Source organism: Mixophyes fleayi, chromosome 3 (assembly GCF_038048845.1).
Source record: "Mixophyes fleayi isolate aMixFle1 chromosome 3, aMixFle1.hap1, whole genome shotgun sequence".
Lineage (NCBI taxonomy): Eukaryota > Metazoa > Chordata > Amphibia > Anura > Limnodynastidae > Mixophyes > Mixophyes fleayi.
The window spans coordinates 275,532,367-275,558,151 of record NC_134404.1 but is presented as its reverse complement, the minus strand read 5'-3'; the positions used below and the strand labels follow the sequence as shown (position 1 = coordinate 275,558,151).

The 25,785-nt window shown below is 39.9% G+C and overlaps 1 protein-coding gene across 3 annotated transcripts in view; it reads right to left on the bottom strand.

Annotated features, from left to right (window-relative positions):
- Window positions 1-25,347, bottom strand: part of STX11 (syntaxin 11) — a 37,499-nt gene extending 12,152 nt beyond the window's left edge. Inside the window, exons 1-3 of one of the 3 annotated variants that reach the window (XM_075203648.1) lie at window positions 24,638-25,347; window positions 1,837-1,904; window positions 538-610 (exon numbers count right to left, since the gene is read on the bottom strand). The gene's annotated coding sequence lies outside the window, so the exon portion shown is untranslated. The remainder of the gene's footprint in view (window positions 1-537; window positions 611-1,836; window positions 1,905-24,637) is intronic. The other 2 variants (XM_075203646.1, XM_075203645.1) reach the window with 2 other exon arrangements.
- Between the last annotated feature and the right edge of the window lie 438 nt (window positions 25,348-25,785).

Below are 25,785 nucleotides of genomic sequence, written 5' to 3'. Positions count from 1 at the left end.
ATACTTGGAACCCAGGTTAAATAATACTACAGCAGGTTCTAAACTCTTACTTGTAATTATGTAAATACCAAAGACAATAGGATTATAAAGCTCATGGTGTGTATCTATACCTAGTGACAGCGTTCACTTCGCCCCTACTGTACCTCTGTTCTACATATCATAACATCATATTCCCACATATGTGGATAGGTGCTTGTACAGTAAGGATATATACATATATTCCGGCATATATGCACAAAAGTCGATTAAGATTCTTTATTGGAATGTGTTTTCATATGTTTGTGCTTATTGCTACTGTATTTCATCTCCCCTTCCTCCTTTCCTCCCATCCCCTATGTTCATTGTCACCCATAGCCTAACACATGCAATTATGGACATTTATAGATTAATTTGTATTTATAGGATCCATTCACTGCTCTTTTAGTGCAAGACTACGAGTACACTTTCAAAATTTGGGCTCCTATAAGAAAACGAACATCATTCCTGATTGTTTTCAACTATGCTGTGCCTGCTGATATACAAAGAGGCATAACTCACCTGCGGATGCGATTAGCCACAACACCAATTAAACCATGGTCAGCACATAAAACAAGCCTCCGTGAACATTTTGCTATAAAAAAAAACACATCCATTGAGAAAGTCACACACCATAGGCAAACCAAGGGGCAGGGACGGACCCAGACATTTGTCCTACCCCGGGCGATTTTAGGGGGGAGCGATTTAGGCCCCGCCCCCTTTCTGTGTTCTAAGGCAGTGTGCAGCTGTCGGCAGCAAGCCCCTGGTAGGGGGGGTGATCGCCCCCCCTCCCCCCCCCCTGGATCCGCCACTGCCAAGGGGTGGTTTCTTAGTGCCTGAAAACCCCCCTCCCAGCCTGGGGTACTGTATGCTTGAGGTGACTGGACCCTGCCCCGGGACCAGCCACTTTGCAGTTTGTGTGCTGATCATTTCTGTCTGCACTGTTCACAGCCATCTCTCCCCAACAAGTATTGAAAGCAGCAAGAACAGGTAGAAGAGAGCCAGACAGTCTGTCAACTGTTCTGACACACTCAATCAGGACTTTGTCCTGATTGTAGGGACAGTTGGGAGATATGTCCCACTTCACACGGCTCTGCTCAAAAAGGGAGAGCTGTGTGCCCCTAACAGTAGCGCATGCAGCATTGCCCATGTATATAATGGGGATAGGAAGAGCTGGAGAGCAGTCAAACACTGTATAAAATTATAGCCACACTTCGAAGCATGCTAATGGGAGTGTGAATTTTGGAGTTTTTAATCGTAAAATAAATATTAAGTGTGAACGTATTTCACAATTGTTGCAATTTTTATTTGTTCGCATTTGTAGTGAACATAGAGGAATTACAGTTCTAAGGATTAACCCATAACATAATTGTGAGAAATTAAGCCTAATTACAACTGCATGGTTAATATTGTGTATCAAATGTAGACATTTAGAATTTGAAGTCATTTTGCATTTAACTTACAGAGAAAAACAAAGCAGAGCCTTGTTCTCAAAAGGTCTTTGTTTATTCTGTGACTCTGCACACCCGTGTTACTAGATAACAGTTGTCAACTTTAGGGAAGTGAACAGCTTCAAAGACCTCATGGGGTGAACTATATCCTGGCATAAGGTGTGGTTTCTGGTATCTAGAGAGACACTAGGGTACCGTTCACAGCTTGTGGTCTTATAAAAGATTGAGGGCTTGCTGTATCTTATATAAACAAATATAGATCAGTTTCCAAAATGCAAGTTTCAATCAATATAATTAGTGAACAACCCCATATTCTTAAAAAGCATGATGAGCTGTACTAAAGAATTAAATGCAAGTGCATTATTTATACATTTTTTTACATGTTTTTGGGACACCGAGAGACAACACTTCTGGGAGGACACTACATTTGAGGATGGACTGAAAGAGATAAGACAATCATTACTTCACAATCTACTGCCTATGGTCAATAACTTATAGGATTCATTATACCATAACATCACCCTCACCGCACACTGTGACAACATTTTAAGGAGGACACATGCTGAAGAGACATTACTCAACCATTATACATGTTTAATACATTATCTACATATATCAAGATAAATGTGTTTTTTTTTTACTATAAATGGATATTCACGCATACTACATTGGTTGTAGCGCTTTTTTGTTTCTTTTTTAATACAACTCCATTGTAAAAAGTGATAAATTAGTGTGAACCTGAACTTAAAATAGAATGGAAATACATTAAGTCTACTTTGTGAAAACAAACAATAAAACCAGAACAGCATTGTAGACTAAAGTATAATTGAATTATATTGCAATATAATACATACAAAGTAAACAAAAATATAATAAAAAATACCACAGATGAAAATGACCTGCAGACCACAGCACGTAATGTGCTATTGCCATCCCTCCACTTGGTGGGTGCCACATATTATAAAAAGCAACAAACTAAAAAAAAAAAACACTTTCCTTTTGTAGAAAACTATAAAGTTTCAACTAACAGATGAGCTCCAAGCTAAAGAAAAAAAGGTTTGTACCCGGCATGAATAAGATCCTGAGAAATTGCCAGACATTTTTAATTACAATAAATAAGCAAACCACAGAACCTTAATTATTGCCTTTTCAGAGATAAGGCTGTACAGAAACTGTGTCATAATTGAGGAAGCTGTAATACAAAGCCTGCAGTGTCTCAGTATGAGTGATAGAAAAAAGATAGAAAAAAAATAAATATTAAAAGCATTCAGTGCAACAGGTGGGACCAAAAAAAACAAATATATTGCACACATTAAAAAGGTACACAACAAATGTGGCTTATTCCGTTGAATAGGATATTCCCCCATGGCTTACCATCTATTGGTGCATGAAACATGGTACATTTAAAATGTCATCTTAGTTTTTGTTCTCAAATATTTCTGTAGAAGCCAGCATACCATAGTATAAATAGTGCTCCTTTTCCCCGGGCCATTTGAGCCAGGGTCCCCACTCATACTTTCCGCACAAAAGCACCTAACCATTTACAAGAGCCCCATTAAATCCATAGAACAGTTTATGATTCACCATTCCCTGCCAGAGAATTCCAAATTAAATAGGTTATGAACTATGGTAAATAATATGAAATAATAGGTCAGTAAAAGGGTTATGGAGAACGGAGAATCATATTGTGGAATTACCTGGCAATATTAGCTGCCAATCTTGAAGTCGGGAGAGGTAGAAATAAATAAAATAACCATACTTGCCTACCTTTGGCAAGTTGTATCCGAGAGAGGGGCGTGTCTAGAGGGCGAGGCATGGGAATTGCGTAATTTTGGCCCCACCCCACATCAAATATGCCATTTTGTCGCGGGGGCGGGGAGTTGTGCGACAACTCAATCAAGGTATGTAAATGTCACCATGTTCCATAACTAGCCCGTTTGGCTAGTAATGGAAAACTCCACAGATGGAGCTTTTACTATTCATTTCAATTGAGTTCCTACACGTAGTGCACACAGTGGAAATACCATTAACTTGAATGTACCATTGCAATAAACGGTAAAAGCTCAGATTTTTAAGACATTACTGGTGAAATCAAGGCTTTCAAAATAACTGTAATCACTACGAATTGCACTATTTTGAAAAAAACTGCTGTATAACAGATTAGGTGACATTGGAAATGAATGTTATGGTTTTTGGAGGCGATTTTCATAGATTTTAAATGTTTGGATAACTACTACATCCTCCTACACGGGGTAATGTTCATGGACAAGGTAAAAGGACAGGAAGTGGCTTCTACCAGGTATGTGGTCTATATCTCTCTATCCTACTTTGACAAGGCCTTAACCAGCAGCTCAAGTCCCCAGCCCCTACCATAGCTCCACACCTCAGACCTAGGTTCAGCAGATTCCAGGCCCCATCCCAGACCTAATCTCATCCTACGTCCCAGGCAAAATTTTGGCTGAAGTCAGCTCTTGACAATGTGGGTAGGTATCCAGAGGCCAAGTGGGATGGAGCAGAACAGAAGACACCCGGGGTGTGGAGATCTTTCCTACAACTGACACACACTCAGTCCAGTGAGTATTATTAGATAGAGACGTGTACCTCCAGGTACATTCTACAGAATTGTGCCTGGGTGGTGCCCGACTTCAGACACTTGGTTTTTACAGGTAGCTGAAAATGAATAGAGGTACAGCATTTGGGATGAAGCACTGTCATCCCCACTTTGGCCTGCTGATTCAGACACTGCCCCCCCCTTCCATTTGTGTACCACCCAATTGGTATTTTCTGTGTCTCAGTAGGTCTGGTCCTGCAAGTCCAAGGCAGTAACGAGTCACTGTTTCTGCGAGGTATGTACCGCTAAAGTTTCACATAGTCTAGTACATGAGAGAAGACTACCCTGTTTAACGAAAAATCATGTACAAGGGTAGTTTTAATGGTCATTTCAAAGAGTACCATTTCTCAGGAGTGAAGGAAATTCCATGCAACCAAGTTATATCATACGGTCTTCAGCTGGTTCAAATTTGAAGAGGATTTGGTCAATGAAGAAGTGTTCTCTAACAGTTGCCCATCACTCTAGATAGTTATTTACCAGAAGTCAATCTAACCAAACCTCTGTGGGATGAGATGGAAAAAGCTACTTAGAGTAGAAAGTGATGAACTGTATAAAAACTATGACACATCGGAGTCAATATAGTTTGTTTAATATTCCTGCATTGTCAACACTTTTAGTAAATGTCCTGACTATTCTGAGGGCAAAAGAGTGAGCAATCCACTATTAAGTAGAAGTTCCTAATCAAATGGAGGTAAATTGAGACAAACTGGATTGCTGATCATAGACAACACATTAAACATATACTAAATATGTTATGTACTGATATTTAGTTCTTTGTGCTAAATACTGTAGAATAAGGTGGGCTAATGAATTGTATACATTGAAGAAGGTTTCTGGAACATGTTGACAGATATTCATGAAAAAGTGCAGTAAAGAAAAACTGCAGCTGAACGTTTGGTACTAGACTTACTACCTTTCGCCACTGCATAGGTACATTTCTTATGTGAGAAAACAAAAGAATAACGAAAAAAAAAGTCTTATTTAAAAATACCTGAAATATTTTCAAATGCTTTAAAAAAAATCCCTGTATTCTGGTAAGAAATACAATCATGTGTGAATAAAAAGAGTACTAGACCTGCTTAGCTATTTTACAAATGTGACCGACATCAGGGGTAAACAATAAGAAATGATCTAAAGAACATGACTAACAGATCAGGTGTGTTATATTTAATAATGCTTGAAATTTTACCTCCAGTATAGGAGGTAATCTTTCCTGGGATTAACTGTCACAATGAAACTTGCATTCCAGAATTTATGAAAAACTCAGGTAAAATATACATAAGCACATCTTACAGTATACCAATAAAAGGGTCAAACTAACAAATCTAAAATCATAAAACATGCTATAAAATAGCGCTATATTACAGTTGTTTAAACTATAGGTAATTTTAAATGTGATGGCTAGCAGTGTATACTGTGCTCCCATATTCAGCATCAATCAACACATTTTTGGGTAGTAATTCACTTTTAAAGATCAAGTGCTTCAAAAAACCCTCTACTAATTGCAATACCAGTGTTCATACAGTTATAAATATATCGGACGCACTGCCTAGGCCACTAGAATTAGGTTCTCAGAACATAGAAGAAACATGTTGAATGCATTTTTCTTTGATTGGGCATTAGAGAGGCCTTCTGGCTGCATAGCTTGGGACTCTGCATCCAGAGGATTAAATTATTAACCAATTTCTTGTAGTTAAATGAATACATTGATATTCTCTATAAGCCATGTTACGAATTAAGTTTATATTGTATGATAACAAGAACTACCTATTATAATTGAAACCATAGTAAAATGCTGTTTGGAAATACACACTATAATTTTTATAATTAGCAGCTGCTCTTGTCGGCTGACTGCTGTTGCCAAGATCCGAAGGACATCAATGAGGATCAACAATAAGAACTACAGATAAACCCATTCAATTTGAGTTTTGGCACTCCTAATCACGAGGAGTGTGCTGTGTGGTGTTGGGATCCACATCAGTTTGAATACATTCTAAGGGGGGTATTCAATTGTTAGCGAGACGGGTGAAAATCCCGCACTCAAAAAAATATTACCGTTAATACGGTAATTTACTCGCTGGATTTCAGCGAGTAATTACCGTATTAACGGTAATATTTTTCGAGCGCGGGATTTTCAACCGTCTCGCTAACAATTGAATACCCCCCTAATAATTATTACACTATATGTGATCTTTTTTCATGTATTCTTGAGATGATTACACGCATTTGAGAAGTGCGTTGGAGTAGACCAGCATTACAGATCTATTGATGTGCGCATGATCCTATCTACTTCTGGTACGCATATAAGAATAATTGTGTTCTTGCTTATTTACATTTTTAGGCACCTATCCCTACCCATTTTGTTTGCAATATTACTCCTGGACTTACCATCCGTTATTGGGAATAAGGCAGCCACCCGTAGTGTGGCTCATAGTGGAGATTGGGACAACTGTGAGAGTGGTTTAGTGTGGGTAGTACAGGTGAGAGTAGTGTAAGCTCTAATAAAAAGAGTGTTTATAGATTTGAAAGCTGTGGGAAGATCTGACAGAGTTTGGTAGTAAATTCCATAAAAAAGTGTATAGCAGCATATGAGAAGTCTAGTAGGAAGGAGCAAGAGGTGGTTACTAGATATAAAGCACAGGCCAGAAATAGATCTAAGGAGGCAAGAGGGAGGGTATTTTGAGGTGAGATTTGCGATGTACGAAGGCGTGGTTCTGTTCAGGGCATTGTAGGGAAAGAGTAGTCATTTGAATTGGAGTTGTGAGGACTGGGGAAGCCAATATATCCTTGTGATGAAACAGCCAAACCAAGCAAAGCTGAGAAATACCTTAAGCAGTACATTTGAGACTGCACATATCTCTATTTGACAGCTGCTACAACGTATATCTATGGTGGGACATAACATCACTATTGTGATGAAACAGAGAATTGAACATTTGCTTTGTTAGGAGTTATGAGACTTTTGCCAACTTGCATACAATGTTTCAGAGCTAATTATGGTTGAGATATTGGCTGTTCCTTTGCCACCATGCCATTACTGAAGTATATATCATCATCATCTATTTATATAGCGCCACTAATTCCGCAGTGCTGTACAGAGAACGCATTCACATCAGTCCCTGCCCCATTGGAGCTTAGTGTCTAAATTCCCTAACATACAAACAGACAGACTAAATTTCCTAACATATACTCACACACACACAGAGAGAGAGACAAGGGTTAAACTTTTTTTATAGCAGCCAATGAACCTACTAGAATGTATTTTGGAGTGTGGGAGGAAACCTGAGCACCCGGAGCTAACCCACGCAAACACAGGGACAACATACAAACCCCACACAGATAAGGCCATAGTCGGGAATCGAACTCATGACCCCAGTGTGGAAGCTGTGAGGCAGAAGTACTAACCACTAGGCCACTGTGCTATAGTTGGATCCATTTGTAATTGGGACTGTGCATCCTCATGGATCAATTGTTATAATTTAACAGTTACTTTAGCTTGCTCCTATATTTTTGAGTACAACTCCCATTACGTTTGTATTTGTTGTTCATTACATTTTTTTATTTTTTTTTTGATAATTTTTTGGCAGCTGATTTACAGTTTCACTTTGCGAATATACATTTATTTTTAGCACCCATTGTATTTCTTTTAGATCTATATTACAATAGTTTAAACCTGTCCTCCAAGCTTAACAACGATCCATAATTAAAAGGTCAAAACTACCTTAATAATGAAATGATCATGGGAAACCTGTCGGAGTTTTTGCTGTCAGGACATAATTAATCTTATCCTCCAAAACTTTAATAAAATCTATAATCATGTGAAAAAACAAATTTACTTTGTCATTTATTTAACAGAAAATAAGCCAACATGAAAAAGCCATGTGTGAAAAACTAAGTACACTTCATACTAAGTATACTTTTTATTAGATTGTAGAACCCCCTTTAGCAGCAATAACTTGAAGTAATGCTTTTCTGTTCATAGATTGTATGAGGAAACTCCTCCTTACAACACTGCTTCAGTTTGTTGGCGTTTTGAGCATATTCTGTTCCCGTGGGGTCAGGCCACGGCATCTCAATGGGGTTGAGGTCTGGACTTTGACTTGGCCATTCCAAAACCTTGTTTTTGTGCTGGTGTGTTCAGTATTATCCCGTTGCATGATTCAACTTTGGCCAAGCTTCAAGTCAGATATATGGCCTTATACACAGGGGGACTCAATAATAGCAAGCAGGTCATGTGAAGGCAGATGAGGACTTACACAGAGCAGACTTAGCTCAGGGGGCTTTCCAAAGCCTCCCTGCTTACTACATCATGTGCAATGTAACCAGAGTTCTAGGACTGGGACGATATGGAGGAATATTGAGCGTTCACACAGGGCCTTGCGTCCTAAACATACAGACTCAACTACTGAGAGATGTTATTCTCAAGTTTAAAATCAATGACACTTGTTAACACCTGTAGGAACTCACCCCACATATTCTTTCAAGCATCCAAGACCCAGATTTTTCAAGACCTGGTCCTTTCAACGATCGCTAAATGAAGAGAGCGCAAAGAGATAACAAGAACCCTGCGATAACATGACTAGATATAAATGGGGCTTTTCGTTTTGGCTGATTGTGGAAGCTGGAGGTCACTTAGGTACTGTACAAGACCAACATGAAGGCAGAGATGGAAACTCGACTTGACCAGTCATACTCTAGTAGCTGCCTTAAACCAGTCGTGACCGCCTCCCATGTCTTCTGGTTCTCGCTGGAGTTTTCCATGCTACTAGCTAATTGAACCAACATTGTCACAATTAATTAATGTTTCTTTTGTCTACCAGCTCACTTGACTGCAAGCATGCTCTGAAATGTTGGCAATGCACCTTGACCTGTGAAACCCACGCCCCTCCCCGGAACAATAACTTTCGATGATAGGGGGCAACGATCAAGGCATAGTCCTTTTTACCCATCTGGGCACCGGGAGGGGGTGGGGGGGAGTAGATGTGATCCCTCTAAGTTTTACATAGCTCTTGGACTAAACTGTTTCACGTTTACTCTTGTTGTATTCCCCTTTATTGTATTGAATTTATGCTCTTTTGTACTGTGTGATGCATGATGCTTTGTTGTACATCATTGTATATTCCTGGGTGTGCAGGTTCATTACGTGCCCGTCATGTCCACCCCCTTTAAACAATGGGATTTTAAGAGCAGAGGCTGGATAGTCTCTAACCTCTCCCAATATATACATACATTAAATTTGCCCTACCACACTCTGAGCCAACCACTCTGTAATATTTCAAACAGACCAGTTCCACTTTCTTCTAATGGGCTCAACCTCTGTGGTTGGTCCTCCATATTTTTCTGGACCACTTTCCCTTCCTTCCCTAGACCCGTCCCTCCAACCGAGACATGTACCAATTCCCTCCCTTTTATTACCATCTGATTTCTCTTTTTTTTCCCCCACTCTCCAACACATTGGGGTGATACCAGGGGCCCAGTGTCACTCAAATGTTTCTATAAATCCACACCCCGCAGAAAAGATTACTTACATAGGACTATTAGGACTCTTTATACTGACTTTGTTTTCTTACAGGAAAAACATTTTAAGTGCAACAACCATCCATCCCTGTCTTTACCCAGAATTCCGACTGTGGAATATGCCGCCCTTCAAGAGGTGTGGGGTTCCCATAATGATCCATAACACAGTGCCATTTCAACTTTCCATCTCCTCCCTGGATCATGAGGGTTGCTTCATTATATTGGTGGGCCAGGTAGGTCACCACACGATTACCTTGGCTAATCTCTATTCTTTTGGGTCATATAAGCTTTTGTAACACTTCTTTCACTAAATTGCAAAAGATACGTAAAGATCTTTACTGATAGAATGGTGTTAAAATTGCTGCCTTTCTGCTGACTTAGACAGATCAGGATCTCGGAACGTCCTGCCCCCTGTAGCTAATTCTAGAACATTACTCAAACACATGGTTGTGGCTGCTCTGTCTGTTTATTCCTGGAGGACCCACAAGCCCACCTCCCTGGGTTACACTTTTTTTCACATTCCCACAAATCTTACTCTAGAATTGATATGCTTATGGGCTGTAGTAAGATAATACAATAACGGCATACTCTGTAATTCTTCTTCTAACCACTCTGACAGTTGCCGATATCAAGATTGTAAATGATATGAGGAACTGTCCTTGGTGGCTAATTGAGTATTTGCTCAAGATCCCTCAATTCAAAGACCAAGGGGTATATGTTGTGTCTTGCTTTATGACATGTTCTATTCTTCTGCTGTTAAACTTTATAAAAAAAAAAAAAGTTTTTTTTTTTCTTTATAGGTGGGATTTTAACATTTACATAGGCCTGTAGATCCCTGTATGTAATTTTTGTGTTCTATACAAACTTCTCATCTTCTTGGGAGGAGTCGCAGCTGTCTAATGTTTTCCATTTGCAAGTCTTTTTCACTGCGGCATGAAGGACTTATAATTGTTTGCAAATTACCTTTCAACCCTTGTGCCAGAAAAAAAGGTCCAGATCAGCCACAAAATTAAAATCACTTGCCTAATATTATGTAGGTCCCCCTTGTGCCGCCAAAACAGCTCTGACCTCTCGAGGCATGGTCTACACAAGGCCTCCAAAGGTGTCCTGTGGTATCTGGCACCAAGACGTTAGCAGCAGATCCTTTACGTTCTGTAAATTGCGATGAGGGGCCTCCATGGCTCAAACTTCTTTTTTAGCACATGCCACAGATGCTCGATTGGAGTGAGATCTACGGAAATCAACACCTTGAACACTTTGGCATGTTCCTCTAACCATTCCTGAACAATTGCAGTGTAGCAGGACATATTATCCTGCTGAAAGAGGCCTCTGCAATCAGGAAATACTGTTGCCATAAAGGGGTGTACTTTGCCTGCATCAATGTTTTAGGTAGGTGATACATGTCAAAGTAACATCCACATGGATGCCAGGACCCAAGGTTTCCCCAGGCAGCACACTACCTCTGTTAGCTTTCCTTCTTTGCATAATGCATCCAGGTGCCATCTCTTCACAGGTAAACAACGAGTACACACTAGGCCGTCTATAGAATATAAAAGAAAAACATGATTCATCAGACCAGGCATCTTCTCACATAGCTATTTGGTCCAGTTCTGGCACTTACGTGCCCATTGTAGGTGCTTTTCGCGGTGGACAATGGTCAGCATGGGTATTCTGACCGGTCTGCGGCTACGCAGCAAGTTGCAATACACTGTGTGTTTTGCGACACCTTTCTATCATAGCCAGCATTACCCTTTTCAGCAGTTTGCGCTAAAGTAGCTCTTTCTGTGAGATTGACCAAGACTGGCTAGCTGTCTCTCCCAACACGCATCAATGAGCCTGGAGTACCCATAACCTTGTCGCCCGTTCACCATTTGTCCTTCCTTGGACCACTTCTGCATACTGCATACCAGGAACACCCCACAAGACCTGCCGTTTTGGAGATATTCTGACCCAGTTGTCTGGCCATCACGATTTGGTTGCTGTATATACAGTACATATAAGCACACACAACTATTATTGGTTTTTAATAAACCGTGAAATGGCAAACAGTAAGAAACTTTAAAAAAAATTGTTGGATTCGAGACAGTGTGGGGTGGGTTTGAGTGCAGTTGCCTCTTCTGTCACAGACCACTGGCTACCTATCTCTCTGGACGTAGGGGACACCTAAACACTGCTGCTCTTCATCAGATACATCATTTTTAGATAGGAGTCGAACAAATTTCCTTGAAAAATGAATGCTTCATTTAAAGAACATGACAGCTAAACATATTTAACAGCCAATACTTTCATATCCTGTTCAAACAAAGGTTTTATTAAAAGGTATTCATAGAAAGCAACAGTGAAACTTGTAAACTATAAGTACTGCCTCTTAATATACAAGAGAAGGGGGAACTTGCTAAAGACTGGAAGCAACATAAAAAACAAGAAGTGCACCATGCAGAATTTTAATGAAGATTATATATATATTTATAATGTTGTTCGTTAAGTAAAACTCTCCCATAACACTTTGGCTCTCGAACTTATCTCTCATTGAAAGGGGTCGTCAACCTCACCATAATAAAAACCCGCACTGTATAGAAGTATTGGAGGGGTGGGGGCCTGGGGGTTTCGCCAAGAACACCTTCCATTACCTGTAGCCGGAATCCATCCCATTCCATAGTTCATGTGCAGTGAAAATGAGCATATTACAGTGTGGTTTAGCTCCAGGTAGAAGGTAGGTTGTATAAACAAGTATAATCACTTTAAGTTGAATCAATGTTAATCTCAGCATTTGAGAAATATTTAGCCGTATTATCAGTAAAAAAAACAGTTATAGACATGGCACCTAATATACAGAGTGCTTGGGACTTATGGTTTTCAGAATATGGGTTTCTTCTATAACCAACGTCTAATATAGAAGAACCTTCATGGTAAAAAATGTAAAGAAGTAATCACCACACTCCATGACTCTCCTCAGCTTAACTGTAGGAGACCCTACTCTATTGCATCCTTTTCTCCCATTAACATAATGGCCCCAGCACAATAATGATCGGGACCCACTAATATATCGAGGATGGTAGTCCCAGGGAAGGGGAAGGGGCATATATTTTGCTCCATTATCAATGAATCACACAAATAAAAGTGATACAGGCAGTGCTCTTAACTTCAATACTTCTCAGATAAAACAAGTCTGGCAGTTAAAAGAGTAATAAAAGGTGAGTTGACACAAATCAGTACAGAGCAAATAAAAGTTGCATGACACCCTTGGTGTAAAGTTCACACAAGTGTTCTTAAAATGATTAGTTTTTATTGCCCATCATAATGTAACACAAAGCTGTGACTGTTCAGCTCATGTACAACTATGAAGTCATCATACACTTTTAGACACTGCCTGCATTTGTCCTAAAAAAATATATATATATATATATATATATATATAATTTAAGTTTCCAGTATCTTTTGGCAGCTGTTGTCCACCATTCAACTGACATATCTTAACTGAAATATAGATCCATGCATTCGATTTTTCTTTTTTAAAATTTTGCACCGTGCTGCCATGTGACATGTCTCACAGTCATGTACATTTGAGAACCCAAGACTTTAGATGTGGTAAATAGGTGACAATAAAATATAAATGTAATTATGATTACATCTACCGATACAAGTTATTTTTAATCCAGTGATAGCCCTGTGAGCAGGAGATAACTATGCTGATGTCACCTCTAACAATCTGCCTAGTGTCTTTCCGGTCACATAACTGGATTGTTTATGTTTCAGAGGCCTGGGACACAGCTACAGTATGTACAGGTAAGATCTGCATATATTCGGAATCAATGCAACAAGCTACATCCAATGCGTCAACTAGAACTACCAGACAGATATGGAACCTAGAGAAATAACCTATATTTTGTATTTCATAGTGATGTCTCATATGTCTCTGTGCAGAAAATAGTTCTCGGTGTATTGGATGTAATATATTTCTGAAGTTCTAAAGAAGCTATATCTCGTTTATAACAATGCCATAATAAAAACGTGTGTAGAACAACGACCATACACGGGTTATACAAACCCATTAGCATGCACACATACCTTCCTTTAGTGACCTAAAATTGAGGGGAGGTTGTGGGCAGCAGAGAATGTTTAAAAGAGAACGTGTTTCTATTTAAAACACAAACCTCAGTTCTTGGGTTTCAGTCTTTCCACGGATGCTTGTCCAATCCTTTCCCAGGTGGCAGAATTACGCAAAGAGAGTGAGTGTGTTTCTAGAATTAAACTTATCAAAGAATAGCCTCTTTATAAGGATACTACCATATTTTAGAAAAACAACTACTATCTATGTCCACAGATCAATTACAGGACACAATATTTATTAAAACAGTATTCGTAAAAACTTACAATGCCAAAGGATATAATATATGCAAAGTTAATAATGAATATTGAATTTATGATTAACTTCTACTGACCATCTCTGATGAAACTTAATATAATGAAACACATAAGGGCTGATATACGGCAATTTGGATTTATATTGCTAAATTATCTGCTGCTTCCTGTGTTCTTATAAAAGGAGTTGATCCCTTTTTAGCTTCAAATAGAAGTGGAATTCTTTATCAGCTGGTATGCAATTTACTTCCACTATAGCTATTGAAGAGACCGAATTCACGTTCCCTGTGAAAAAACGTTGAAGTATAATATATCCTAGGAATGGTCTTGTATGGCACGATTCACGTTTTATTAGTTGTGTGTAAAGTAAAAGAGTGGCATGTATTATAGAAATTACATAAGTCCTGATGGAACTTTTTATTGTTAATTAAAGTACTGTGGAGTTTGATCGTTGTGCAACGTATGCTATTAATGGAGCCAATCCTGTTTGCTGAAATTATATTTGTTCCAGACTTTAGTCTGGAGCCTAACATTTTTGTTACATACGTTTGCCAACGGAGCCAGTCCGGCTTACTGCAAGTATGAATTAAATGAATCTATCAGGTGTTATGGGACGGACACTCATATTATATTCACCTTAAACCTTTCCTCTTACATTTCCCATTGAAAGATCTTGAAGCAAGATGTATACTGAGGAACATCCACCTGTGTTGGATTTATTACTATCTTAGTTGCTCATAGAGTAACACACTTTCATGACTTATCTTTGAACAGAAAAGTGTGGTTTTGTTATTCATAGCCTAGAAATCCACTGTGTTGTCTGGTGTTACAAGTCAGTTCCTGATAGAAGTTTCATACAAAGAACAAAAGAGCTCTTATATCTATCTGGTTGATCAGTCAATTACCAAGGAACGTAATTAACCAGCAGGTAGCAGGTTGAGGGGGGATATCAAGTGGAATGTTTTAGAGGAGTCATAGGACAAAGGGAATTTGGATTTGAAAAAATGACATCCAGACTTTATTGAATGATTTAGAGGTATTGCGCAGTATGCATGTCATAAACTCCATTTTGTATGAGTGCCAAACTCTATTAATAATTGTCTGCATAGTAGGCGCGGTGGGTTGTTTCCAATTAGTGGCAATTTGACACAGTGCTGCAGAAACTATGTGGCGGAACATTTTTGTTTGATGTTTAGTTGCGCATGGAATCCCAAGTGGGAGAAGGAAAAACCTGGGAGAAATTGGGATGTCAATCTGTAGAATCTGAGACGCAAAGTTCCGTAGTTCCAACCAGAATGGGGCAAGCCTGGGGCACTGCCACCAAATATGGAGGAAGGACATCCTCTCCAACATGAGCTAGATGAGTCCGGAAAGATTTTTTATAATCTGGTCGGGACCAAGTACCATCGATAAAGAAGCTTATAGGCATTTTCTTTCAGCTTCACACAGATTGAGCTAGAGGCGGTGTTGGCTTTTATTTCATCCCAATCTTCCCCATCCAAAGGACCTCCTAGATCCTCCTCCCAGGCTCGCTCATGGGAATCTTAGGTGTCTGAGTCAGGGACTCTCAGCTCTCCGTATAGCCGAGATATAAGGCCATTGGTAGAAGATCGCCGGAGGAAAAGTGACTCGAATGAGGTCAACGGCCTGATTCTTAAAGATAATTTAGTGGTGGAATGAAAATTTCTTAGTTGCACGTATTGAAAAAAAAAGTGTTGGGAATATTGAATTTGGTTTTTATGTCTTCGAATGAGGGAAAAAAGCGTCTGTAGTGATATTATTAAGATAGTAAACATCGTTCCTTTTCCAAAATTCAAAGGACGAAACTATATGACCTGGTGGAAAATCTGGGTTATCAAAAAGAGGAACATTTGGACTAGGAGCCAGGGCTAGATTAAACTTTGAGTTTGCTTGGTCCCAGAGAGAGAGCGAATGCGATACAATTGGGTGATAAAGAGCGGACCGAGGACCTTTAGTGCGAGGGAGCCACAGGAGAGAGGAAGCGGAGGAAATACCCAAGCTTTTGGTTTCGATCGAAACCCAAACTCTGGAGGAGCCCGAGGCTCATAGGGCACAAGTCACGTTAAAGTAAAGCTCTTTTACCTTATAGTAAAGAGTTAAATTGAATATGTTCCAGCATTTCTAGGGGCACGTGAGGTTCCGGCATTTCTAGGGGCACATGAGGTTCCGGCATTTCTAGGGGCACGTGAGGTTCCGGCATTTCTAGGGGCACGTGAGGTTCTGGCATTTTTAGGGGCACGTGAGGTTCTGGCATTTCTAGGGGCACGTGAGGTTCCGAGACCCTACTTTAGAAAATGGATCATTAGAAGTTAATGAAATTAACGACATAAAATGTAAAACATTCTGTTCTTGAGGTACAGAGAAATCTTAGTGTCGGACAAGTGGACGGATAGTTTATCATCTCAAAGCTTCTGTAATCATTGAGTAAACCACAAATTCCATTTACCAATACTTAATCAGAAGGCAAAAATATGAACTAAAACATTCTAGTCATTAGTATACCTGGGAACGTTAATGATTTGACCCCGACTGTCAGGTTTTTTCGGTATAGCACGATTCAGTGTTTGTATAAAAATCTAAAGTTAGGCATTTATTCTGTTTTCTCATCACAAGCAACTGTTAGAATGTTAATTATATTTATGAAAACTGCCAAAATTAAAGAATGAAAATCCCAATTAATGTATTTAATTTAAGCATATTAAACATGATTTTAGTACCATAGACAAAAAATAAATAAATACAATACTGCTATTGAAGGTTTCAGAATGTGGTTTTAGACTTGTAACTTTTCATGTAAAATGATGTAACAAAGCTGCAGTTACCATGCAGTACTTGCACTATTAATAATCAAGGAATATGTCCACAATACACATGAACACTGTATGGAAAATGGACAGAGAACAAGATTCGCTGCATCTATGGTTACAGCTTTCACTATGAATGTGTGTATACTGTGGCATATTCTTCATAAAATACAATTATTCCAATACAATTAATAATACAATTATTATTTTAAGTGGTACTTTTGAGCATTCAGAAAGTGGCAAACGCAGACCAGGAACAATGTACCACAGGTACAAGAAAAAATTGTAAATTTTTAAGAACAGTAACATGTCAGGGATTGATGGTTTACCTATCAGGACCAGCTATGGGAATTAGGAGCTTACCAACTTTTTTAAGTTGGTGTCCGGGAGACTCTCTGTAGCAGGTGGGCGTACGGGGGGCGGGGCGCCTAAATCGCGTCATTTTGGCCCCGCCCCACGACGTAATGACGCAAATCGCGTCATTTGACAGCGGGGGCGGGGCTAAACACCGCGATTCACCGGGAATCGCGGCGTTTGGGATCTAATTCTGCCCACTTCACTAGGAAGTGGGGCACTTCCTAGTGAAGTGGGCAGAATTCGGGAGATTGCCACACTCGCCCGGGAGTCCGGGAGACTCTCGCAAAATGCGGGAGTCTCCCGGACATTCCGGGAGAGTTGGCAAGTATGATTTTAATATTGTCACCACACTATGTGACCCAGACATTTAACACAATCACTGAATGACTGAATCCGAGGTCAATTTGTCCACACACATGAACATCAATATCAGATAGATCTGGTGACACAGGAGAGATCAAAGAAAAACATCAGTCATGTTTCCTTTCCTTGTCACATTTTGATCATTTGGAACAATTAGTTCAGGTCATGGGAAATGCCCATTATAAATAGGATTGCATAAGCGCTATGAGCTCATTCGCAACGGGAACTTTTAGCATTACTTAGGATTTGCTATTTTGCCAAGACGTGTATGTATACCTCCAAAAGATGATGACAGCATGGATCGAGGTAAGAAAGAGGGTGAACGACGGCATTGTAGGGGTGTTTTTATTTAAAAAAATAAATAAATAAATTTGAAACGGGTGTGTGTGTTATTACCATTTTGTTCTGGTGCACAACTGTTCCCAGCACAGGTAGCCATGGGTATAATGGGGCTTGTAGTACTACATGCACCAGCATGCCCAAACATTTATTCATGGCCTGGGCATGCTGGGAGCTGTAGTGCACCATGGACAAAATAGTTAAATAATTATATATTTATTTTTTTACCAAATTAACCCACACCTATCAGTCAGGGGTGTGGGAATAACCCTAGTGCTATACAGCACAGGGCTGGTTAAGCCTAGGGCAAACTTTTTTTTTTTGCATGCCAAGTTCCCTTTGGGAATCCAGGCACTTGGTAACTTGCCAAGGGCTGGTTGTCACCGACAGGAGGATCCCACGGTACAGGTTTCCCTGCTATAGTACCACCAGCCCTAGCTGGCATAGCCTAGTGGTGGTTCTGGTAATTTCAAGGGGACCTTATGCTTTTTGTCTCCATGATTATGTACCAGCTTATACTAGCAGCACAAGGGCTGGTTATGTATTTTGGGGGAGGGACTTTTTTTTTTTTTTCTAAATCATTCACTATATTTACACAACAGCCTTAGATATGCTCTAAGCATATCTTCCGAAAATGTACACATTTTGTATCTTTAGCACTTCTGCCTCACAGCACTGGGGTCATGATTTTGATTCCTGACCATGGCATTATCTGTGAGGAGTTTGTATGTTTTCCCTGTGTTTACCTGGGTTTCCTCCTACACTCCAAAAACATACTGGTAGGTTAATTGGCTGCAATTAAATTGACCTTAGTCGTTCGTGTGTGTGTGTGTGTGTGTGTGTGTGTGTGTGTGTGTGTGTGTGTGTGTGTGTGTGTGAGAATTTAGACTGAGTGCCAATGGGACAGGGACTTATGCATGTGAATTCTCTGTACAGCGCTGCGGAACTAGTGGTGCTATATAAATAGCTGATGATGATCTTAAGATACGTTCGGCTCGGAATATATAGCAAGTTACAGGACGCAATTTAATTGCGTCCTGTAAATTGCATCCAACTCTACATAAGGATTTGTGTGGTACCTATTCTATAAGATTACTTGCATTTTAGCACGTGCACAATCTTGTTTCTATTGACAACGAAAAATCATTTGTCAAATGATTATATAACCATATAATATTGTGTGTGTGTGTGTGTGTTAAGGGATTTAGAATGTAAGCTCCAATGGGGCAGGGACTGATGTGAATGAGCTCTCTGTATAGCGCTGCGGAATTAGTGGCGCTATATATAAATAAATGATAACCATAAGGCCTCCTACACAAAATGTAAGTGATTAATGCACATTCTTAGGGACATATTCAATTAGCTTTCCGGTGCGCGTTCTTGCCGGTATTACGGTACCGCATTAACGCAGATTTTCGTACCCAACCCTATGGGCTGCGAACGAAAATCCACATTATTGCGGTACCGTGTATTAAGTTTTGCGGCAGTTCCGGCACGATCCCGCGGACCGGAAAGCTAATTGAATATGCCCCTTAATGTCTATTAAACGTTATATGATAGCGATATTCCAAAACACTACATTATTTAAGTAAGTGGAGCTGTGCATGCACACTTTCTCGCCAGTGTCACTCAAAGTAAATTTTCAACGTTGCCAGCAGTGTTCAGAAGTATTTATGGTCAGGAAAACACAAATGAGTTCTACAAGAACAGAAAGTATATAGTGCATTATACTATGGAGAAGCTTTGAGATGTGCCAAGAATAAAGTACAAGGTTTTGACTACGCTTTTAATTAACATTGCCTTCCAACAGTCATGTCTATAAGGGGTCAATTCACTCAATTTTACCATCTAAAATCGAACATTTTCAGGATTCCACTACAATTCTAAGTAGCGCTTAAACTTATAAACATTTCCCATGCAGTCCCCACAACAGTGAGTGAGAACTGCTCCAAAACGCAATTTCCTAAGTTCTGAAAATGCCCAATTTTAGGAACAGCTTCACGTTAACATACGCCCGCTCAGGCTGGCGTATATTACCGTATTTGATAGTTGTCAGCTCTAAAGAGCAGAGCTTCGCAGCGCAATTGTGGAGGGATCATGTGATCCCCCCTCCTCACATTCAGCATTGTGTCCTCAGAAATGTCTGTGCGCATGTCCGCAGGGCCGTCTTTCCCATTGGGCACATAGAGTAGTTGCTCAGGAACCCCATGGGCATAGGGGCCCCATAAGCGGAGCACGGGAGTAATTAAGAAAAAAAACCATCTCAGTTTGCGGTAGTGATCCAGCTCCCTCCTGTTCCCCTCCTCCCTGCTGCACTCGCACTGAATGTCGGGCGAGATGTCATCATCCCTGACATTATCAGTAACTGAAGAGGAGCAAAAGCAGCATAATGAAGGGCACAATGTGAAATAGGGGAGACATGAGCAAAAGCAGCATGTTTTTTAATGTTTAAACACTGATTATGTTTCAGGTAACAATAAATATAAGCTTCATTTTATCGATAATTTAAATTTTTAATCATGTGAGTGGTTGTGTAGGTAGGGGCCCGAGTGCACTGCTTTTGCCAGGGGGCACATAATGCTGTTAAAATGGCCCTGCATGCCTCAGCATTTCAGTCGGCACACATGCACTGGAGTGAGAAGGAGGACACAGAGGATCGCAATCTTCTTCAAGAGTGAAGAGGGAGTGAAAAGGCAAATTTTGACCTCACAGAAGTTTTTCGTGACTGCTCTTCCTGCTGAAGTTTTTTTTAGTAAATAGACACATTTTCAATCCTTATCTTTGCAATAAGGATTCAAAGGGATCATGTTAAAAACTGCAACATTAGTAAATAGGGGTCTATAGCCCGTACTATGCTGTATGATGAACTTATCAAAACCACTTACAAAATATACAAAGAGCACAATGAAGGTTTCTGAAGAGGTTATTTCAATTTTGTTTCTTCACAGAAACCTCTTGAAACAAGTTCACACATGTACCACAGAGTGAAATTATCATTCAACTGTTTGCTGTACAGTCATTGCCAAAGGTTTTGAGAATGACACAAGTATTATTTTTCACAAAGTCTGCTGCCTTAGTTTTTATGATGGCAATTTACATATACTCCAGAATGTCATGAAGAATGATCAGATGAATTGCAATTAATTTCAAAGTCCCTATTTGCCATGCCAACAAACTTTATCCCAAAACAACATTTCCAGTGCATTTCAGTCCTGCCACAAAAGGACCAACTGACATCAGGTCAGTGATTCTCTCGTTAACACAGGTGAGAGTGTTGACGAGGACAAGGGTAAGGCTGTAGATCACTCTGTTATGCTGATTGAGTTAGAATAACAGACTGGAAGCTTAAAAAGGAGGGTAATGCTAGAAATCATTGTTCTTCCTCTGTTAACCATGGTTAGCTGCAATGATACACATGCAGTCATCATTGCTTTGCACAAAAGGGGCTTCACAGGCAAGGATGGTGCTGCTCGTAAGAATGCACCTAAATCAACAATTTATCGGCTCATCAAGAACGTCAAGGAGAGTGGTTCAATAGTTGTGAAGGAGCTTCAGGGCGCCAAGAACGTCCAGCTAGTGCCAGGAGTTGATTCAGCTGCGGGATCGGGGCACCACCACCGCAGATCTTACTCAGGAATGGCAGCAGGCAAGTGTGAGTGCATCTGCACACACCGTGAGGTGAAGACTTTTGGACGGTGGCCTGGTGTCAAGAAGGCCAGCAAAGAAGCCACTTCTCTCCAGGAAAACCATCAGGGACAGACTGATATTCTGCAAAAGGTACAGGGAATGGACTGCTGAGGACTGACGTAAAGTCATTTTCTCTGATGAATCCCATTTCAGATTGTTTCTGGAAAAATGCTTGTTTGGAGAAGGAAAGGTGAGCACTACCATCAGTCCTGTGTCATGCCAACAGTAAAGCATCCTGAGACCATTCATGTGTGGGATTGCTTCTCAGCCAAGTGAGTGGGTTCACTCACAATTTTGCCTAAGCACACAGCCATTAATAAAGAATGGTACCAAAACATCCTCCAAGAGCAACTTCTCCCAACCATCCAAGTATAGTTTGGCGACAAACAATGCCTTTTCCAGCATGATGGAGCACCTAGCAATAAGGCAAAAGTGATAACTAAGTTGGTCGGGGATCAAAACATCGAAATTTTGGGTCCATGGTCAGGAAACTCCCCAGGCCTTAATCCCATGGAAAACATGTGGTCATTGCTCAAGAGGCGAGTGGACAAACAAAAACCCACAAATTCTGACATTGATTAGGCAAGAATGGGGAGCCGTCAGTCAGTATGTGGCCCAGGAGTTGATTGACAGCATGCCAGGGCAAATTGCAGAGGTCTTCAAAAAGAAGGGTCAACAATGCAAATATTGACTCTTTGCATAAACTTAATGCAGTTGTCAATAAAAGCATTTGACACTTATGAAATGCTTTTAATTTTACTTCAGTATACCATAGCAACATCTGACAAAAAGGTCTAACAACACTGAAGCAGCACACTTTGTGAAAACCAATACTTGTGTCATTCCCGGCTATATGTGAGCAGGAGAATTCCGTTTAATCTACCAAATGGTAAGGGTCCCAGGGACCATCATAATATTACTAAGAGAAGGGATTTGGAAAAATCCCTCTAAACCTCCAGAGGTGTTACCAGCTTAAAAAAAAAAATCTGAAGATCACTCATAATTTATCTGAATTATTTTTTCAAACTGGGTATATCATTTTATATGTTGCAGTTATATTTTCATTTTGTTAATTTATTGTTCTGTATTCTATGCTCTCCATAATCTTACAAAACTTGTGAATATTCCTTAAACAAATAACATGGTTCAAATTGCTTTCAATATATCTAACTTAAAACTAAATAACGTACCTGAGCGAATAGGACATTAAAATGCATGATAAACAAATATAAAACATTCCCTGGTACTCGTTAATTTACACGAGCACCACTTGAAAGACTCTATCCACCCATCATTCAATTAAACTGTTTATGTCTGCTGCTGAAGGGAAAGTGGAGTACAGGGTGTAGCAGTAGCTGGGTGAGTTTTGAAAAGAAGGAGGGAGTCAGTATTGCGCAGAGCCAAAGGGTGGGCTGTGTTTGACCTACTTGCCAGCCTGTGAATTCACCACAGAGAGTAGGAGGACTAACAAATACTGTTGAGGGGCAATCAAGCACCCTCTATGGGGAAAGCACAAGCCTTTTAATTTCTTGCATCATGCACCGTTTCAGCATTTGCTATGAACGCCTTACTATCCTATAGAAATAAATTATCCTATATGCTGCATTCACCATTCGGATAAACATAGCCATGGCAGGACAGATAGCGGACACATAAAAAGCATTGTATATGTACAAACCTAATCTCACATATTACCTTCATTTCACTGCTAAATGTCCAACAGGTCTGTTACACATTAACTGGCAACATGAAAAGCTCTACCCACAATTTAAATAATAACATTTTACTGGGGAAATCCAGTGGGGCATCTGAATAATACTCAGCTCCCTGGCGATACTAGCTGCCAGCAGTAAAGCTGAACTTAACACTTCGCCAGGCCAGTGAGGGAGCATATGTGCATGTGTTCACGCATGCACAGTGGAACTAGGAAAAAAAAAATATATATATATATATATATATATATTTTTCCATATATTGAAATAAAGACAAAATGCTTTATTTAAATAATAAAGCATTTTTTCTTATATTAACACCCAACTATAGCCAGTGAATGGAAAACAGTGGCTGTACTTGTACCGGCGTTGTCACTTGTAAAATAGGTTTTCCCATGCTCTCCATGGAGAAGCATTCACCAGAGAACCCCAGTAAAAGCTATCACCGCGATAGCCAACAGCTGCTAATACTCTTATAAATTGGGAGAAGCCCCAAGTCCAGAGTTCTCCCTTAAAAGCACTTGTTTTACATTCAGTCAGACCTAGCAGAGAACAGGTACAACTATTTTTCCCCCAAGGAAATAAATTAAAAATAAATAGCCCATTTGTTTTCTTAACTGTTTTATTACAATTATTCTATGTGATAACTTCTATAAAGGTTTCCCATTAATAGGCTACAGACCAGAGCATATAAATGGGACAGAGCTGCTCAATTTCATAAAAGGGAGTTTAACAGCTCAAAATTGTCCTCAAGCTTTGTAGTGATACCCAGATACAGGGTTGTGGCTGCATATGAAAGCAGTGTGTGCCCAATGTCCTGACAAAGCAGGATAGCATTAAACTGCAGTAAGTGGTGTATTTACCCTACCTGAACAGGTAGGTAAACAGTTTGGACAGTTGCCTTTTAAAAAAAAAAAAGTTATTTGCTCCCACAGGTTACTTGCCTTGGGACCCCCACAACTCTTTTTCCATCCCTGTGAAACACCAATGAAAGCTGAATTTGATGCTCACTTTTTCATCCATTTACCTGTGGCTGACAAGTGACCCAATACAGCACAATGGTCTTGTCAGGGAGGCTTTGTTAACTCTGCAACGCTTCAGCCCAAAAATAAAAACATGCACTGTAAGAATCAGGGCAAAGGTTGCAGCTAGAAAACAAAAAAATGTACACACTATAAAGACACCGATAAACATGTTGGTGTTCTGGTTAAAAGTCCCAAACGTTCTAATCTGATTCATGTAACTTATCAGACTGTAACAGACTGTATCAGACTGTGCCCATCACAGTCTGTTCTCACCCTAGGATGGTCTGATGACATGAGGCGATGATATCTCTCTATCACACGGAAACAACAGATACACCATTTCAGGGCGGCGCAGTAAACAAAGATAACTTACTTTTTAAAGTTGAAGTTGCTGTGACTGAAATGGGTCCTTGCTAGAAAAAAAGCGAAGTAAAACATAAGACGCTTCACGCTGGTCACCTCCTATTAGACATGTCCAGGAATAAAGCAAAGCACCATGTGGGTGTATTCTCCTTTTGATGAACGAGTAATAACCGTGTTCCTCTTCTCAATAGCTGCGGTATCTCTCACAGGTGGGAGGGAGCCGAGTGTCAGGAGGAAGCAGCGTGTGCTGAGTACTGAGAGGAGGTGTTTCCACTAACATGCCCCTTCACACGCACCTTCTGTCCTTCCAGCCAGCAGTATACTGTATGCTCACATGTATTTCATCTGTATTATTCCTTTAAACAAGTTCTGCTTGAATGTCATGCCTATGTATGCACGAAGTCCAAATAAAGTGTATTTGCGCGATACATGATGGTTATTGAGTTAAATTGCTTTGTGACAGCTGTGTATATGATATAGACTAGTGTAATACACAATGTAATGCACAGTGCATACATTAACATCTAGAGAGACACAACTAACATTTTCTACGTACAAACTAAAAGGGAAAAGAAAGATTTTGAGAGGTTAATGTTGTGAACCCTGCCCCTTCTATTGATATACTCTTCTATATCCTAGGTAATGTTATATCTAAAAAAGCCCCGGTTTTGTGCTGATTGCAGACTGCAGTGGATATTAATGCAGCTTATACATAAGTAGGCACAATGTGGACAAAATGCTGTACAATCAAATATACAGTATTTCATTTGTTTCATGGTTAGTAAACCAACCCCTATTGATTAGTTTATGGTCTGTACCGCCTCCCTCCTACTGCTCTGACAGTAAAGTGTGTTATGGGGAAACTCCCATGTGCATGGGTCTGTATCGTCCTGACTATAGCTAGTGACAAACATGTGCTAATGATTTTCTCAGAAAGGGATAAGTAAATGCATTGCTTCACACTAAGGAAATGGGTGTGCTGTGAACTGGATTGTAGTAGCTGGTGTGCAGGTGCGAGGGCTATGAACCAGTTTACCAGCAAAAATGGTTACTTCCCAAAGTGAAGCATAATTGTAGGAATGAAATATATGTGTGTTGTAATCTGGTACAAATGTGTATTTCATAGGCGTCAAAGTTTTTAACTAGAGATAGATTTGC